Source organism: Channa argus, chromosome 4 (genome assembly GCF_033026475.1).
Source record: "Channa argus isolate prfri chromosome 4, Channa argus male v1.0, whole genome shotgun sequence".
In the NCBI taxonomy this organism is placed as follows: Eukaryota; Metazoa; Chordata; class Actinopteri; order Anabantiformes; family Channidae; genus Channa; species Channa argus.
In genome coordinates this window covers 6034733-6053761 of record NC_090200.1, presented here as the reverse complement: position 1 = coordinate 6053761, position 19029 = coordinate 6034733, and the positions used below count along the sequence as shown (strand labels likewise).

General features: G+C 41.7%; 1 protein-coding gene across 2 annotated transcripts in view; it reads left to right on the top strand.

Moving 5' to 3' along the window:
* Positions 1-283: 283 nt before the first annotated feature.
* filip1l (filamin A interacting protein 1-like) overlaps positions 284-19029 on the top strand; it is a 59832-nt gene continuing 41086 nt past the window's right edge. The window contains exon 1 of one of the 2 annotated variants that reach the window (XM_067500466.1): positions 284-591. The gene's annotated coding sequence lies outside the window, so the exon portion shown is untranslated. The remainder of the gene's footprint in view (positions 592-19029) is intronic. The other variant, XM_067500463.1, reaches the window with a different exon arrangement.

Genomic DNA, 19029 nt, shown 5'->3' with positions numbered 1-19029 from the left:
CCCCCAACACCACATGCTGCCTCTTTCTCCTCAGGGACAGTAAGAGACTCCCAAGGGCTCAGTCTTCTGTCAAGGACCATAAGGTATTGTCAGAGCTGTGTGTGTGTGTGTGCTAGCATCCAAGTGTGTGTGCTGGAGAGGGAAGGAAGCCACGGCTAAAGGTGTCAGAAAAGAGGGTGGTTTAAATTTAACTGCAACAGGGGCTGATATCTGCATGGTAGCTCCTGTCTCTCCCCCCTCTGCTCTGTTTCTTACACACACACACACACACACACACACACAGTCTGTCTATACAGTCCCCAGCCACAGACATCATCACTAACACACACACAGCAGCAGCTCTCTCCCAGTGTGTCAGGATACACTCCTCTTCTTCTCTCCCACCGTTCAGACCACCTGGATTGTATGAGAGGCCAACTGAGGACGCCGCGGAGGAGAGAAAAGGGACACTCGCCATCAGAGAGGAGAGCAGAGCAAATATTCAGGCTGAGGATAACGCTTCATCTGAGCCGGCAGGCTAAAGGCACAGTGAGTGGCACTGCAGAGGCACGACAGCACAGACTCCCAACGCTTAACACTTCGCTGTGAAAGGTAAGGCTGGAGCTTGGCATGGAGAGAATGTGTTTTAAGGGAAGTTGGTGTGTGTCTACATGATTAAACACTGATAAACCCAATATGCAACCTTTTGATTTAGTGACATATATGCAGTTGAAAAAGGTTGTATGTCTGTGTGATTGCATGGAAGTAAATGTAGAAATGCAAAATGCAGAAATTACACTGCAATATTTAGCAAAATTGAAGTCATATCTGCAAAAAATGTGCGACAGTTTAGTCTGGCTATAGATAATGAGCGCTGTTGTATGTTAATCATCCATAATGCATTTTACTAAAAAGTTTTCTAAATTATATATTTTTTGTATTTCTACAAGGAAACAGCAATTAAATTTGTAAGGAGCAAAAGAACAGATTGCAAATTGGCACTGGAATGTCTCGCTTGATTGGATTTGCACAACACTTAAAGAGCAGCATATAATCTGTGTTGTGGCAGCTTTCCTGCAAGGCTGTTGCTGATTAGACAGATAGAGAGATTAGAGTCCAGAACAGAAAGACTCCCACAGGCTCTAGGGGTCACAGGCAATGCTGGCTAATCTTAATTTGCTCTAATTGCATCTAGGATAAAAAAGATCAGAACTATGAGGCTAAGTGCAATGACAGAAGTTTGTCTCTTATTTGTCCTTCTTGTGTTTTGCACACTTAGAGTGAATCAGCCATGCTTTTAAAACAAATCTGCTGATGAGGGCAAAACATGATATCGCGCCGCAAGTGGTAACACACCCCGAGGTCGATTTAACCCATCACATCAAAGCTGCGGTGATAAATTAATCTACCTCTGTGCAGTGATACCGAGCGGGCGATGGCCCTGCACGAGTCGTATTGGTTCCAGCCAGGGAATTTCCAAAGGGCAGCGCGTCCATGATAACCTGCATACAGCATCTGAGTGGCGGGAGGACGGGTGTGAAGGAGGGTGGGGGGGTCATGTTACCAGACTGGGACTCGTGTCTCAGTTTGGAAACATACTGAGAGGAGTCAGATAGAGAGTAACAGCAGTCAAATGTCAAGCCAATAAAGTGTTTCCATCATAAACCTCAGACACATGTTATTTTTCTCTTTGGCCTAAAAGAAATGCAAAGCTATTATCACATGCTCAGACTGTATGACACTGCATCTGTAGTTTGATGACTTGCTGGTGGTCATCGTAGTAAAACTTACAGGTTGTTATGAACAATAAAAGCTCATATGCAGGAAGGAGCCATTTTTATATGAAGTTTTGTTTCTCCGTATTCTGAATCATAATGTGATCTGCTGTGCAAAATGAATTCAAGGTGTTAAAGGAAGTCAGTGGCCATTTTTCATTTTTGCATTTTGTCAGTGTTGGGGCTGACAGAAGGACGCCCCAGCTGCAGCTTTTTAAAGGATTGGCTTTTGGCACGTGACTAGAAGCGACAGGTTAATCTGTTTAAGTACGTATGGTAGCTGGACAGAGGGCCACAGCCTTCTGGTGGCAGTATTCTGGAGACGGGCGCCACTCAGCCTGCTTGGCACGTTTAGGGCAAATGCCATTTGTAGGGTCCCGCACTTGATCAGTCGGCTTTAGATGAAGCTGATACAATTTACCAGTAGCGACATGAACATGCACCACATTTTGGCTTCTGATTGTGGGACAGGATTTAACAATATTGGTTACATGGGCTCAAAGGGTAAATCTGATGGCTTGTGGGAAAAAAATATTTAAATTGCTATTTTTTTGTGAAATACTAGGCGGTTTGATATTTCTATGCCACTTCCAAATCGTTCACTGCTCTCATAATAAAATTAATTCTTTCTTCCAAAACTATGTGCTGTTTCCAGTTTCTAGAATATCTAGAATATATATTTTCTAGAGTATCTGCTACTTTTGTGAATAAGAACAAAAAAAAGTCAAGATCTCACTATGTAATAAGTAAAACTAGGACAGTTTTTGCCAATAAATCGATAATGAACATCTTTTAATCATCTGGCAGATGTTTTTGTCTAGAACTAAACACAGATGATGATAATCATAAATCGCAGTGTAAAAAGCAGTTTTAGAATGGTAACAGATCAACTTATGCATGGAGAGGTTATGACAAAATGGCCCCACCCCTTCCTTCTGGATCGATACATCAAATAAAACGTTACGGTCAGACTGTATCATAGCAATTACAATATTTGGATAAAACTGCAGCTTGCTGGAAGCTCCTTCTCTCGTCTGGGTGATTGACAGTTTGAGGGTAGCGGGGCAGAGATCATTAAAGCAGACACGCATTAAGGCAAACCTCCTGGCACCTTGAGCTTCACCAGCTGTAGGTGGGATTAGATGACCTGGCTCAGAGGTTTTATTGAAGGTGTTTTATTCATCAATGGGGAGCGCTCGGTGGTTTGTGCGTGCGTGCGTTTGTATGTGAGACAAATCAAAGTGAATCTCTTCTTCATTAGCACTTGAAAAAGAAAAAAAAAGCAGATCCAACATGGTCATAGTTTAGCCTTGAACCCATCTTAATCCTGCTGGATTTTTACTAAGCTTCACACTTTTCTAGTGAGTAAATTACTAGAAAAATGCTGAAGTGCAACTGGTTTGTTTGACTTTTAAACAGAAAGTTGCTGTTTATGACATTCAGAGCTTTCCCATAGTTCATCATTCTTGTATTCCCACACACACACACACACATGCAACACACACAAAAATCACAACATTTGAGGACGTGGTTGGCGACAAGTTCATGGGTAGCAACTGTCATTCTGTCTTCTTTACATATGGTAGCGCCAGGGCCCTGCTGAACTGTCCTTGAATCCAATCCCGGCCCGATGCCAAAGAGAAACGGTGAATCAATAACGTGTCACATTACATTTTTGCGTCGAGCAATAATAAAGTTTGGATGGTGGTAATCAGAATTCATGAGCTGCCCTTCCCTGAGTTGATGAGATCAGACACTGAGGAGAGCTTTGGCCAAAGTCATAAATGGCATCATACATTAAATATTTTGTACATTTAAAATAGATGGTACCATCGAGCTGACAATTAAATAATTTTACAGCTAATGTTATTTAATGTTTCAAAGTAGCTGGATTTAACGAGATAAAAAATGAAAAAGGTGCTCTGTGGAGGGTTCTTGTTCAGGTCTAAACATTTGTTATTCTGCATTTAATTCCTCAATGCACATAAAAACAGCGTTGTGGAAACTAGTGGTGCACTGCAGTCACCAGTGGAATAAATGAGATGTGAATTATGCCACCCAGACCTGTTCAGGCTGTAGTCCGCCTCTCGCCCGATGACAGCTGGGATCAGCACCAGCACCCCGGCGACCCGTACAAGGATAAGCAGGGTAAAGATAATTGATGGATGGGCAGATTGTGTCGGTCCTTGTGCACAAATATGATGAAAACAAAACAGGGACCTACTTGTAGGAACCCCGACACACAGTGGGAGTCACAGGGTTTGAAGGTTTTGTCTATATGTTAGGCCGTTTGAATGCCTTCGAGGAAAAATCTGAAATTAATTACCCCTATTCGAGTGATTATTGCATCTTGCCCTTTTCTATGACTGCAGGCATGTTGAGCATGTGCATTCTGGACAGACACACACTTCTTCTTGCAGCTGTAGTGGGACGAAAAAGTTCAAAGGCTAGTAATGAAGCTTGCTCGGTTCAGTTTAGCCTTCATTCACTTGACGAGTAAAATATAAGATGTACAGTAGCCGTTTTAAAATATCGCTTTTCACTGCTGTGTTAATCTCTGAGTGGCTGAAGTGGGGTCATCCGGTGCAAGAAGAGAGTGGACCGAGAGACACATGGTGTTTGGCTGCAGGAACAGTGACTTGTTTCAGTCGTGGGGATCCTGTTTCTCTCACAGAATAGCAACCGCCCAGAGCTCTGGGAAAAGAGCACTATATATACCGGGAGAGAAACGCCAGTGTTGTCCAACATTAGTCTGACTCTCTCTCTTACAGCTTGACCTGCAGCCTTGTGCTGTCAAGTGAAGTCAAAATAAGTCAGCTGGTCAGGACGGGTACTGAAAGATCAGCTGGATGGTGCTTTTGCAGAAACCCTTCCCATGACAGCAACATATTCCGACATAAGAGCCTCAGGGACGGATGGCTATAAAAAGGGAAAGATCAGTATTAGGAAGAAAGGCTAGAAGTCACTTTATTTTTAAGCGTGCTAAACATTTCTGTCAATGCTTGTGTAAAGGCAGTCAACACTAGTCAGCTCAGTCTGTGTCAGTCGTTAAAACACAATGTGGATTGTCCTTTCATCGTTGTTACGTTGCATTTTATTCCTAACACCTTACTTTAGCAAACCCCTTTGACCAGGTGCATCACTACAGAAACAGTGTAAATAATTCACCTCTTTAAGCCTGTGCCGGACTGAGCTGACGCAACATAGTTTGCTACGGCACACGCATCCGCGTCTCATCTCGAAGGATGCATGAGTGAGTAATGCTCACACTGCATCGCTTCACCGTGGAGCATTAGTGATGGGTGGCTCCCTGTGCTGCATTCAAAACTATCAGCAGGGGCAAGACAGCTGGAGGCTCCAATTTTATGTGTGAAAATGCAATATGGAGAGTCAAACGGAGAAAAGCTGCAAAAAACAAACAGACAACTAACTCAGGGCTTCTCTCAGAACACGCTTTGACGTTTACACGCAGTCCTCACATACTCGCATTTACTGTTTTCACACCAACGACACATCTCACATGCTGACAAGAAAAAAAGAAAAAGGAAGAGAACTAACAAAACGGGACAAGGGTTTGTGCCTCCTCTCATGACCATCACCACTGGTGGGAAATGGTACAGCAGAAAAACACAGTAGCAACCAGTGTCTGAGCACAGACAAATATGAACTGGATACTTGTAATTCAAAGTGTGATCAATTTGAAGGTCAGACCTGCTAATGGACTTGTTTGTCTTCATAAGAACAGCAGGAATAGCATAAGACCACCCTCTCTAGGTCCTGGTGAGACCGTAACACTCGCACTATTATTTATCAAACTTAAGTATCAAAGATATTGCCGCTTTATAAAAGTTTGTTATTACTAACTTGTTGTTTTAAAACATCTGTCACCATGGAATCGATTTTTAAACCTGGTTGTCTTTTCATCTTCTGATGCTATAATTGTTAGTCATCTGCGTTCGTCACCCTAACTTTATTTAGTGCCTATGTTCTATGTTAAATATACACTGAACTCAGATTCCTCTGCAAGCTGTTTAACGGGGTCAGTGTTTTCCACTATGCAGCAGAAATGGTCAGGGACATGAGCATCATTTGCTTATCATTGAGATCAGCCTGTTCTTATGTAATTAAAAAGTATGTTATTGTCATTTTGTGAGACATGTGAGTTACTGTTTGTGTCTGCTGGCAAACTCTCTGTGTTTGGGCTTAAATGGTTTTGAAATGTGTTGCATTTTGCTACATATTTGCTGTTTTACACAGCTACGTAATTTAGCTCAGGGAGAAACCGTCCAAACTCAGAGGTCTGTCCCTAGAAACCGAATCTAGAAGCATCCCTTAAGCTCACTTATTAACACGTTGTTGTTTACTGGGGGTTTATGTGCGACTATCTCTCTGTGGGGGAGCATTAATAGTTCAGCAAATTAGCTCCAGTAAAACCCACTCACTGTATTTCCACCATGTTGTTTGGTGGGTGTGTAAAAGGAATTATTAGACAAACGTTGAAGGCACTGGCCCATAGGCCAAAGTGGTGCAGGAGCCACATATGCCAGTTAAAAGACACAAAATGACCAAAAACAGATTCAAAAGTCCATAAAATAAACAAAAAATGTCTAAAAAAGTCCAAATAGACACAGAATGACCATAATAGGCTAAATTGTGCAAATATAGGCATAAAATGACCAGAAAAACATACTTCCCAAAACAAATACATTATTACCACAATGTCCAGAAGAAAGGGGTGGGGCCATTTTGTCATAATCTCTCCATGCATAAGCTCATATGTACCACTCTCAAACTGCTTTTTACTCAGCCTTGTATCATGCCGTACCCAATTTGAAAACGCTCACATCTCGCTTCTATTTCTGCATCGAATTCCCAGCAGGGACTGAGCTTTGGTCGTGACATTCCTGGCATGCGTAGCACGATTGGATAAAGTAACACAGGTGGCAGCCTGAGAAACAAATAAAACCCACCAAGGAGCACTGCTGCCAATGCTCCTCTTTGAGCTGAAGCCTCCATTGTTGCCCCGCTCTGTGTTTGCGGTTGCTATAGAAATGAACCCGGTCGAGATGAGGGGGCTTATCGTAGCTCGGCGATTCTGCTTAGCTTTTTCGTACGCTGAGTGACGGGGTCAATTATCAGGCTATTTTCTGACGACCCTCTAATATTTTCCCTGCTCAAATATGTGAAGCATGCGGAGAGCAAACAGAAAAAGAGGAGGAAAGAACAGGAGTGTCACAGTCGCACAGTGTGTTGCAGTTTATTTACTCCCTTTAGCCTGGACTACGGTGGAGAGAATTGTGTTAAATGGCAGTGATATGTACAGAGCGGCATTGTGTTTGGCAGGAGTGCTGCAGTGTCAGTATGGGATGAGGCCCAGGGGTCAGCAGCACAGTGGCAGTGAGGGTGAAGGAGCGTACAGCGCATGGCATCCGTCTGCCAAGATGACTCATAAATGGCACAAGGGGCCACAGCCATAGTGTCACTTCAGAGTTTGGTTACCACGTTGTCAAGCAACGAGACAGTGGAGCCATTTCAAACAACCTTTCATTCTCCCTTTGTGCCGCCTTCATATGATTACAAGTTTGCGAGGTACTTCAAACACAACCTATCACGGTATGTGGTCGAGTTACAAATGCAAACGGGGCTTTATTGTGCAAAAACCTACCAAAAGTGCACTTATTCTGAAGGAAGTGTCAGGTTTCGACACCGCAGGGATGACTCATCCTGTACCTTGGTGCGAGACAATGCTCAGCCGAAGAGCAGAATCACAGCACCGCCTGTACAGTTTTTAAGATAAAGTTACTCAGCTCACTGGGGAATGGTGGCTCGCTGCTTGAAAGCTGCACAGTCATTGAATTATTAAGAATGCAAGAGAATTACTAGCATCCTTATCCTCTGTTTTCACATGTTGGGGTCATTTGGGGCAATAAGTCTTGTGGTAGTGCAACGTGTCAGGCCAATGCGAGTTGAGCATTACATAGTCAGATGTCTTTCTCAGCAGTTTCTCACAAAAATAGCACAAACAAAAGGGTGAATGACGGACTTTTGTCCACTAAGCTGCCAGACACATGACTCCAAATGAAAGCCACTGTAGCCCAGTCACCGCCGCATGAATAAATAAGAAACTGTGCCCATGTTGTGCTCGCTGAGCCCTCAGCCTGCCAAAAAAATCTGTTAATACGAGTTAAAGGCTCCTCCGCCCACACAGGTGTTTGTGGCTGATGAGACATAAACTACTCTGAAGTTTGTCCCAGTCTAACTTCATACTACTTAAATATGTCTCTTTTATGGCATTTTGTCACGAGCAGAATCACACGTATCTTCGTTTTTCCTTTATGTCGTCTAATGTTGTACTTCTACAGTTGTCACACTGCGTGCTGAGCTAACGAAGCAGGACATTGGAGTTGTAATAAACAGGATGTAGAGAGATAAAAAATAAATAAATAATAAAAAAATCACAGAGTTTTGAATTAATTTCACTGGCCACTGCCGGTAGTATTAAAGTCACCACGTCTATTGTGGAGAAATTTATAATCAAGATCTTGATCCCCCGTAACAATATGTCAGCAGAATTGCACAACTCCAATAACTGCTCATTATAAACAAATCACCTGTGTTTGGGCCAATTGATTTGCTGATTTGCATTATGCTCGAGCGGTGGTGCTCAATTTGACAGTGTCATAAAGTCGATGCTCTTGTTACAGCATTGACATTTGACTTGTAAACAGTCCAAGGTGTCGTGACTCATCACTGAGGAGGTTGCTGGGTAACTGCATGTTCGGGGGGCAGCACTGCAGGCACAGACAGGTGGATATAGTCCTTCATACGTTTAAGTAGCATGTTTTACAATGTTCCCAATAAACGTTTAAAGGTCCCCAATCTGTCCTGCATACTAATTCGACGGTATTAAGTCAAATCACTGGAAATGTTGGAGGCTTAAGCGTATTAACATTTAATAAACTTAATTGCCAGTGACATTTTAAGTTTCAATGTGCACATGCACAACACATTAGTGCTCCAATCCAAACGTACTCAAACACATTGTCCATTAACCTCTATGTCTTTTATTGACACTGTGTTGCTGGCTGTCTGTCGTGATGTCGTGTGGTCATTAGTTAGGGGGATAATGAGAGATACTGTAATATTACTGCTCCATGTGTGTGCCTTTTAAAGACCAGTGCCTGAATGAGTGTCTGTGCAGCCCCTGACAAATGTTGTCATTGTGGGTTGTTGTAAACACGATGTACATTATCATTACATCAGTAATATATTACAGTTCATAGTGATGATATCCCGTGAGCGGGCGCTGTATAAAGTTTACCAGCTTCCCTATTTCAGTTTGATGTGTTTGCATGCAGACAACTTTTCATTTATTATAAAAAAATACAATGAATGGAGTAATTTGCTCCGTTGTCAACATTTGGTTTTGCGCTTTACTCTGTTTTTTTCTTATGATCACTCAAATATACAGTTTGGAATGACAAGATGACAAGACAAATAATGTGAATAAGGTCAACACTTTTTTTTCAGGATTTTCAGCTTCGTAAATTACGTCAACAATTTATCAATTATCAAAATTGTTGCCAATTAATGTTCAGTAGAGTTATCTGATCCTTTCAGATACATTTTACTTTTAAAGGGCCAACTGAATGTAATATCCTCTTTATTTGACAGTATTTGACATTTAATAATACCATGATTTAATGATTCTACGCTGACATGTCAAATTTAATTGTAGCAGATTACTTAAAAATCTCCATTTTGTCCAATTTAGACACAAAAAGACATGATCGCATCATATTCCTTTATAAGTACACCTCTGATAACTTGATGGTACTTGAAACGTAACCTGTTAAACGGAGTTATCTCCCAGCCAGTGGGGGTATGTGTTCGTGCGCTGAAGGCAAAGCGGCAGCATGTGGACCAATTAATGGACGCCTTGACCCTGTAATCACCCACTGTCAATCCTCTGTCACCACACAGACAGATGGGCCACCTGGGAATACAACGGCGAATGAATGCTGATGCATCATTCAAACTTTTTCCAACCTTTCTTCACTTTTTCTTACTCCATTCATCTCTGTGCTCTTCTTATTTACAAGTCATTTTGACTTTGTGAGAGTAAGAAAACCAAGAAGAAAACTTCTAAGACCATGGAATAAAGTGAAAGCCTCAGTTGGGGGGAACTTAAAACAAGTCCCTGAGCTGCATAAGCATGATCTAAATTTCACAACATGAGAGGGACATGCATATTTTCAATCTAAGTGACTCACTTAGATTACGTGTTTACTGGACAAAGTCAAACATCACTGTGAACATTGGAATGAAGCTGAGTGGAATCATTCACAGTCGAATCATTCACAATCCTTTTCACTCCCAAAAATAAAAAAGCACTACCCTCTGCTGGCTGAGCAGAGCTAAGGGTCCCAATAAAGATCCATGAAACTCTCTGAGAAGATAAAACCAAGTGTTATCAACAGTCCAAATTCAGATGGACACCACAACATACACATGTATAATTATGGCCTATAGATGGCTGCAGTATGACTATTAAAGTGTCTGTATGTCATACAGCAGCAGAAACAGTGCACAAACCCAATATTAGAACAATAAGATTATTGCTCTTACTTACCTAAAACCAAACCGTAACTTTGCTGTTTGTCTGTGTTTATCTGCATGTTTGGAATAATACAGAGAGGCTCGTGGTGTCAGGATGCTGGGGCATGTACAGTATGTGACTCGTCTTCTTCCCTGGTGGCCCTAGTGGTGACATTTCAGCTATTCACACCTTTCCTCGATCTGATCTGTGTGGAGCTGCTCAATCACGCTCAGCATGCCGAGCCGTCCGAAGGAGCGGAGGGAAAACCTGGAAAGCGATCTGGATTGGTTTAAAGTGTTGGCAAAGCATGGGGAATTTAGAAAGAAAGATTTTCTAATGAGATGCACACATATGTCTAAATGAAAACGTGACCACAGTGCGAATACAAATCAGACCACTTGCTACCACTGAAATCCGTGGCTTTTTGTAACAACACACAGAAACGCTTTAGCAGCAGCAGCAGCAGCAGCAGCACAGTGCTAATGTAAACAGGATGCTCCCGTGTTTGTGTTGCTTCATTTCATAATTCCAGTAATTGTGGAGTTTTTTTCTGTATAATTTATTCTCTTCTCAAATTGGAGTAAGTTAACTTTACTTTGAATTAGAAAAAAATCTTTTTTCAACAGTTCAAAGAGTTTTTCAAAATAAAAGGAACGTATTCCAACTCCAATCACCACAGATGAGGTCCGTTAATATTGAAAATATAGGGACTACATAGGAACAATGATGAGGATTAAGTAATAAGGATTTTACTGACGTCACAACACTCTTTTCTGTTCCTTCAACAGATGTGAAGTAATCGTTACTTAATGTTGGACTCGTTGGCAAAGTAAAAATGTATGCTTTCATTTTACTTGATTAGATTATGTTTTTCTTGTAGTTTGGTGTCGGGCAGGCAGGTACAGAGAGTTACTGCAGCTGCTTGTTGCTACTGGAAACAAGGTTGATGAGAGGGCTGACAGCAAGCAACAACATAAAAATTTGTGGGACATAAAACTGAAGATCAAAGATCTGAAGATGCTGAGGGAGCGTCCATGTGACACCTGGGTCCCTGTCATGACTTTTCCCATTACATGTGACGTTTTCTTGTCATGCCATGCCGCTGTTTGAACTAAGTGACCCTCCGCTTCACCGGTTGGTGCAGTGTGACACTCGGTACGGTGGTGTCATTAATGCCCAGCAGCTCCTGGCCAAATCAAACCCCATCAAACCTCAGGATTCTCTTTCCCATAATCACCTGCTCCGAAGCAGACATGGTTACAGTCTGATGACACTAAGCATGGAGCACCTGCCAAGGCCTGAAAGGGGATACTGAATATTAAATACATTGGGCATGCTCAGAACATGTATTGACGCTGACATAGGAGTCTGCAGGGCTAAACATAGTCAAGTTTTGTGGCTGTGAAGAGCACCAGCAATATAAAGTGGCTCTGTTGCAATGATGTTTTGGTCAAACCAGCATGACTGGCCCCCAATAAAAAGTTGTTTGGCCTTCGATCTGGTTGCACGGTCGTTGAACTTCTGCACTGCTCTCTGTTTCCGTTCTCAGCCGTTTGACCTTGTTAAATGTGCATTCAGTCACGCGAAACATGTCTAATACAAACCGAAGCCCTAAACAATTGCAGATATGAGCCATGCACACGCATTTGGAGGTCGTCCTGAGATCAGAAAGAGATGATCTCATGGTAAGACCGTTCCACAAAAGCAGACAGAATATGCTTGGCCACTGTTCATGGTTTAATATCCGACCTGGCCCTCCTCCCAGAATGAAAACTGCTTTAAAGGTAAACTTGGCAGAGGAAACACGAGTTCCCATCATTGCACTGACAGATCACCTGCATTGTCCTTGCAGTTGACAGGCTGCTTTATGTCATGTTACCTGGATGAGATCATGGACAGGTTCGCTTGTTTTGGCTCACAGCATGTCAGTTTCTCCTCCTTCTTCCAAGGAAAGCTGCCAATTACATTCTCAATTAAATGTTTGGCCTGTCAGAAAATTGTCTCAGAACCCAAAGCAGTTCCATTTACTCAGGGCAGAGAATAGCAACGTCTGCTTGCATTTTATTTATGTATTTTCGTCATTTTTTGCATGACACAATGTATTCACGTTAAGGTGAAAAGTTTCTCTGTGCCCTCAAAGGAGCATGACTTTGATGTCACGAACAGCTGATAGCTGAAGATCACTCACGGTCCAGTGACAAACTTTCACAAGTCAGATGTGGAAACGTGAACTCTTGAGGTCAAACACACTAAAATTGGACTTTTCGGTGAAGTACAGTCGGACACATTTGCAGATGAAAAATTCTGGTCTTGTAGATATAATTTTATGAAATGCTACCAGCATGATAAAACTTCTATAGTTCTTCAAACATGCCTACAGGGGATTGTTTGGTAAACTCTGTACGAATTAAGTACAAATTAAGAATGTACACCCTAATATAAGTATGTTAAACAGTTTCAGTGAATGGACTTTCGAAAAGTCAAACTTTAATGGTTACATGGCGCCCTCTTGTGAAAGTCTCATTAAAGATGCTCATTGTGCAGCAGTGCTCTCTGGGTAGCAGTGCATTTTTATTTATTTTTTGCTCTTACAAGAGCTGACAATGAGAACTACATAACAGATATACCCCATGATATTCCCAGAATAAGTAAAACAACATTCTTTTTACTTCAGTAGTCAGCAATGAGATTCATTATGACTGCTCCATCTTCCCTATCAAAGTGATGAGCTTACTCCACATAATCATATTCAGAAATGCACAGACAAGCTGCCCTTTTAATGATTATGATTCCTGTCTCAGAGACGTGCTCAGTGGGGAGATATGCTGCTAAACTGACAGTTTCTGGCCGATGAAGATTTCCTGGGATTGCATCATCTTGCAGAGAGGCGGCCTGGGTGTGAAAAATGTGCAGCAGCTTTCTTTATCACCACACTGGCGTTTTAACAGCTATAAGCAGAAGCCACTGTCATATATCCTACAGCTTTGAATAACGGCCGAAACATCTCTGTTTGTCTTCCTGATTGGTGCTGAGCGGTTCTCCTAAGTCGTTTTGGAGGAGTTACAGCCTGTGCCCAGAGCTGCGGATGACTTCAGTGCAGTGGAATTCCCAAACCACTTCTCTTGTTGCTTTACAGTCCAGCAGCTCTAATGCTCGCAGGAAACATCTCCTACGGTTTTATGACACCTCATCCAACCTCGAGGCCTGAACACAGATTCCTACCTGTTGCCACAGCAACCAGAGCTCTGTTTGTAAACATTACTCCCCCCCAACTCCTCCCCCCTTTTTTTCTTTTTCTTTTGGCTTGATGATAGACACCCATCAAGCACAGCACTGTCATTCTCTCAGTGCTTTTAGCACTGCTGATGCATTTAACGCTGTTCAATAACACTTTAAGTGAAGCAATACTAGAAGAAACACTAAAATGTATTTACATTTTACAGTGGTAAATTACCATCAAAAGGGCCCCTACACCTTTTTCCAAAGTACTCATGTAATACTGCCCTTGTGTTCTCTAGAGGCACATACTTACTTACTTGTATTACCACTTAATGGTATTACTAAAATCATTCACACCAGAATGTCTGTCTGAATTTATCCTAATGTGCATTGAAATCACCAGTGCAAGAAAGTTACCAGAACTCTGCTGTAACAGCTACACTGAATGCAAAACATTGGACTCTTGCAAAAAAGAAGAACTCTAAAAATCTATTAAGCTTAGTTCGAGATGGTTTCACTGTACCCTGCCCTAAGTTGGGGCGATGTGTAAAACTTAAATAAAAGCAGAAAGTTCATTTCAAATTTGATGGTAAATGTCATACTTATTTTAAGAGGATGGTTTGACAGTCAACAGATAACACAATTTACCTGTCAGTGCCAACTGGAACGGATTTTCTCTTCTAACTTGGTGAAACACAAGGCAGGTTTCCTCTCCTCTCACTTAATCTTATCTGGCCAGGCATATTTGTGCATAAATGTTAAAGGTTAAAAAGAAGGCCACAGGATCGTCTCATGCCACCTTCGAGCTTTGTGTATGCAAATTCAAACATAAAAGTCCCAACTTAGACTGAAAATGATTTCATGCACAAACTATCTATAAGCTTTTCTGTCTCTTTCCAAAGGATATACTGCTGCTCTTCCGTCTCTCCCACCCCCACGTTCCCCTTTTCTTTTCTCTTTTGATCTGTGTTTCTCTTCCCCTCAATCATATTGACAGCAGCATGATGTCAGGGTGCAGGAATTGACTTTGTAATTTGTGTGTGCCTGTGCAGCAGAGATTGAGTGTGTATATGCATACATACATATGTGGCTGTCTGCTCGAATGCCAACTGTTGACACAGGCGGTTGGCTGCATGTGTGTTTCCATTCACAGTAGGTAGATGGGTGTGTTGGTGTGGAAGATGGAGTTAAAGCACACCTGCTTCTTCACCTTTGACCTTTCACCCTCCGGATTTCCCTCTGCTTTACTTCCAGCTCACATAAAAGGCTCTCCAAGACATCAAGTGCCTACTGTAAAAGAGCCTGATGGTGAGAGTGTACTTAGATGTAAATTACCAATGTTTCCGTAATATTTGGATATGTTTTTTGCGCGTGTGTCATGGAAAAGATCCACAATCATAAAGCTCCAAAATAGCCCGATTGCCTTTTCAAGTGTTCAGATGCGTGATAAAGTTGCTCGACGGCTGCTACAGACAGACTTTGAGGGTTTGTGAGTTAGCGATTGGCTGGCTAGCTTGGTGAGTTCATTGTGTTAAAATTCTTTGCATGAATAAGCTCTTTGACCTGGTAGCTAGTTGGAGAAACCTTGGTGGTCCTGGCTAGACAGGTCCAAACTGCCAACTCTTTCCAGTAACAGCTTTGCTTTTGGCTCTGGACATTGTCCTCACTGTTTAATGAGACAACAAGGTAATGGAAGGGAATTAGGGAAAGAAAAAAAGGAACGAGAACTTATGAATGAATAAGTAAGCTGTGTTTAATAATATTGCTAATTTTGAGCCAGGGATGGCAACGTTGCTCTACTACTGGATAAATGCCCTTAAATTAAGATGCAGCCTATTAAGTTGAAAGGAAATAGCCTGTCAAGCAGGTTTCTATCATCTGACTGTACTTTTTTTTTTGTGTGTGTGGCCCTGCTTGCAAGTACTTACATAGACTTTGGAGTGTGGTGATGGCTCAAACACAAAAATTGCTTGTCTATGCTACATAGAGTATGTTGCCTAGATAAGCATAGAGGTAATAATTGATTTTGTCCGCACCGTGGGTCTGTCAGCCTTTTGTTGCAGTACCACAGTTGGCCACTGGAAAGAACAGTGACACTATATCAAAAAGTTCCAAGCTCCCAACAAGCCTCAGGTGTTTTTTTTGAGTGGAGATAATCAGCAAATGTTACCATTTGACTCAGTCTCACGCATCTCGTAGCCTTTGCAGAGTGTTTTCAACTTTTTTTCCCGTTGAAAAAGTGTTGCTTTAGCTGTGTGAGTATGGTGAGCATGTTTCTGCATCCTGATCATCTAGAAAAGCCACTATGCGCACCTACATCTGTATATAAGTGCATGCATACTTCACATTAAAGGTAATAGCCATTGTCAAAAAACATTCATTTATTCTCCCTCTGTGTATATTCGGGCTTGTGCTGAATTATTATTATTTTTTCAGTTTGTTGCCTGTATTGCCAAAAGCAAACTGAGCAGCCAAGGCCGTTGCATAAGATACGAACACCTGTTAATCATAATATCACCTTCTGGCACTGATCCCTCCTCGCAAAATGAAAAATGACTTTATTCAAGGTGCTCTGACAAAAACGCCTGACGCTGGCTGGATGGGATTAGCAAGAGGACAAAGCACGGTTAAGTCATCTCTGGGCAGTTTTATACATGTCACACGCCCCTTCATTCATGTGGTTATTGTCAACAAGCACTTCAACAGATGCTGTATTATTACTTTGTTAGAAGCTCAGGTACAAACACGAAAACTGTAGGTTGACGATTGGGTAATGCCGTGACTTCATTATTAATACTGATGTGTTTAGGCCTGATTCCCAAGAAAAAAACATGTCTTTACAAGCACATATTCAAATGCCTATTGGTTGCTGATTTAATCCGATAAAAATGATCTAACAGGGTTAACTCGCGTCTTATACCAAGGATGGTGGCTCTTCTGGCAGTTTTGCGGTCACACCTGCTCAAAGCTGACGACATGTGCATCACAGCACGGTCATGGAAAAAATATGTGCGCACACACGAGCGAAAGAAAGGCAGAAAGGAAATTTCCAGACCGCATTGTGATCAGCTTAAATGCACTTAATAGAATTTAACAGCTTGTCTTGTTTTCCTCTTATTTGAAGGTTTATTTTGCAGATTCACATGAGGAAGCTGTGCTGTCCAAAAGGTCACCATACTAATCTAATAACGCTGGTACTTTGTGAAGTGTAATTTGGGCTTTTGTGTCATATAAAGGATGTTTGCATCAGTCCACCAACACAAATCAGCACAGCTTTGGACAGCTCTCTATTCCACTGTTGCCAAATCGACCAATTTCTTCCAAGTTTCCAGTAACCTGTAACATTTCACAAAAATCAGGACGATCACTTAGATACAACAATGATCTCAAAAGTAATTTATTCAACTCCCACCTCAACAGTATAAGGGACTGATTTGGAGACGCATCCCATCCAGTGCTAAACTATTTTCCCGTCCTCTCGGTGAACCTTTTTATGAACAATGTGATGTATTTCTGATCCATCTTGGAGATTTTGCAGATACGTGATACTTGCACATGTAGGAATCCCAGCGGGGCCGCGTTACACGTCTGTGACCCTTGGATTTTGTTGCACAATCTCAGTTTGTGTCTATGTGCTGAAGCTTTTTATCCATTTGTGTGTCAACACGAGCATCTGTGAGTTTGTTGCATCAGGGGTTTGTAAATTTCAACAAGCTGCAGTTGTGCTGGAATGACTAATAGCTAAGTTTGACCAGAGTTGATTGTGTATCAAGAGCTGTTCCTCATTAGAGAGGGTCTGGTGATGCTGATGCTTAGGTTACAAACTGTACTGTATCATTTACATAGTGCACAGAAAAGAAATGCATGTTAGATAAAGCTGCGCACACACTTGCACACGCATTTTGAGGAGTTCTGTCTATCGCCTGTGGCCCAGATCTCGAGGTAAGTCGATGTGGAGTCTGTCTTAGACTGCAGGGAATTACCTCAGCTCTGAATCATGTGGCACTGTGCCTAGAGTGTGAACAATGCAATCACCCAGCCATCTTTCTTGCTCATAAACTGTCAGAGGGCCTCACACAGAGGCTGGACGCACACTGCAGAAGCTTCGAACACATTATTTCAAAACTCCAATTAGGCCATTTCAAGCAGACTCTGCTGGAGCGGCGAGGTTTTCGATTTTGTCTCAGGGCAAACCTGGACTGATGCTAAAATAACATTTTTTCAGTGTTTCAAGTTTGTTTTCTTTGCTTTACTGAACACACTTAACGGGAAACGTCTGACACAGGCACCGACTGGCAGGTTCAGATCAGCAATGATTAGCAACATGAGCTGTTCCTACATATCAAAGTGAATTAGAAAAACACATTACCTAATGGATATGCCGTATTAATGGTGCATGGATGTGTAACCAGCATTTCAAAGTCGATGTTTAATGCAGATGAAAAGTAAAAACTAAAATCTTTGTTTCCACAGTGTAACCTACAAAAATACATGATTTTTACAATGTTTCAGTGAAACACCAAGCCACCAAGTACTGTTAGGTAATGCATTTTTTAGAAAGGTAGTAAATAAAAGGAAAAAGTGGTGCAATTAAACCTGGAGTACAGTAAATGTATTAAAGTATGCGTAAGAACCATACATTCAAAGCTACCTTCTCAAAATGAATTTATTCTAACGTCTTTAATAAACAATTTCCATTTCCTCTGTTTCACTTCATCTAGTTAATCTACTGCTCTCTAACAGTTTAAAAAGTATTTCTGTGCTCCGTGTACTAAAGCGTCATCTATTATCAGAAGTACACTGCCCAGTTACAAATGACAAAACAAACGTGAGTGCACTGTTGTGAAATTGTGTCCTCCGCTGGAACGGAGCTCAGCTGGAAACATTTTGATGTGAGTTGAGCTGGACAGATGGTGATGTAATGCCTTCGGGCAGATTACTCTCTCTCACACATCAAACACCCAGAAATGAGTCTCAGCATGTTTTTGTTTCAGTTCTAGATTGTCTTTTGTATGTATTTACTTTAGCTGAACGTACTGCTGAAAAAGGAATAAATTACATGGCAAAGGAGCTTACGGCCCTTTTTTCTCAGAGTCTGAAGCTTACAGCATCTATTTATCATGCTTCGATTTATCATAGTGAGTCACTGAATGGCCCATTCATAAACCAGATGTCTTGAAGACACACTGTACACTCCAAACAGACCTTGGTTGGTAGCCACGATGCTGTTTTACTCAAAGCTCCCAAACGTATGCACGCTGATGTTATCCCTTTTTCCAATCACCCTCTGGGCCCAAACAAATCAGGCCACCTATCAACATCTGTAAAACAGACAAAGTAGGTACAAGAGAAAGACCTCAGCACTTTGGTGCCTAAATCCTGTGGCACACTGCTGTTGGCCACTTTTCTTTTTTTTTTTTTTACACAAATAATTCACGCCGTTCGAAAATTAATCAG